The sequence below is a fragment of the Sinocyclocheilus anshuiensis genome, unplaced genomic scaffold (assembly GCF_001515605.1).
Source record: "Sinocyclocheilus anshuiensis isolate Anshui unplaced genomic scaffold, SAMN03320099.WGS_v1.1 scaffold118, whole genome shotgun sequence".
NCBI classification, from domain to species: Eukaryota; Metazoa; Chordata; class Actinopteri; order Cypriniformes; family Cyprinidae; genus Sinocyclocheilus; species Sinocyclocheilus anshuiensis.
The window spans coordinates 99727-100375 of record NW_015546020.1 but is presented as its reverse complement, the minus strand read 5'-3'; positions in this window follow the sequence as shown (position 1 = coordinate 100375).

Sequence of the window (649 nt, the reverse complement as noted above, 5' to 3'; positions counted from 1 at the left end):
TTTCCTCCTCACTCAGTCAATGCGGTGCCGCTCGCCCCGCCTCAGAGCAGTGCAGAGCCGCCGCCCACACACTCGCCGGCGCATCCAACGACCAAGCCGCTAAAGCCGCTATGTCAGTTCCTGAGCGTGTGGGAAGTTATTCCGGGAATCTCGCGCTGGCTACTCGGTGTGATAGAGCGTGGGTATACCCTTCAATTCAGACGCAGACCACCCCGTTTCAATGGCGTGGTGCAGTCTCTAACATTGCCTCGAAATGCCCTGGTTCTGAGACAAGAGGTATGCAGTCTGCTCGAAAAAGGAGCAATAGAGAGAGTCCCTCCGAGCGAGCTGGAGAGCGGGTTTTACAGCCGCTATTTCATGGTACCCAAAAGAGACGGGGACTCCGCCCGATTCTAGATCTCAGGCCCATCAACAGAGCGCTTTGCAAGCGTCCATTCAGGATGATAACGCTGAAACAGATCCTGGCGCAAATTGAATCGTAGCCTCTCTCACGGCGGAATTGAATATCGTTCCCATAACGGAGAAATGTCTCCATGATGTCTCGTGAAAGCTCGAGAGGGAACGTCTCCGGTTACTATGGTAACCTCGGTTCCCTGAGAGCGGGAACGAGACATCACGGAGACATTTCTCCGTTATGGGAACTCCTTCC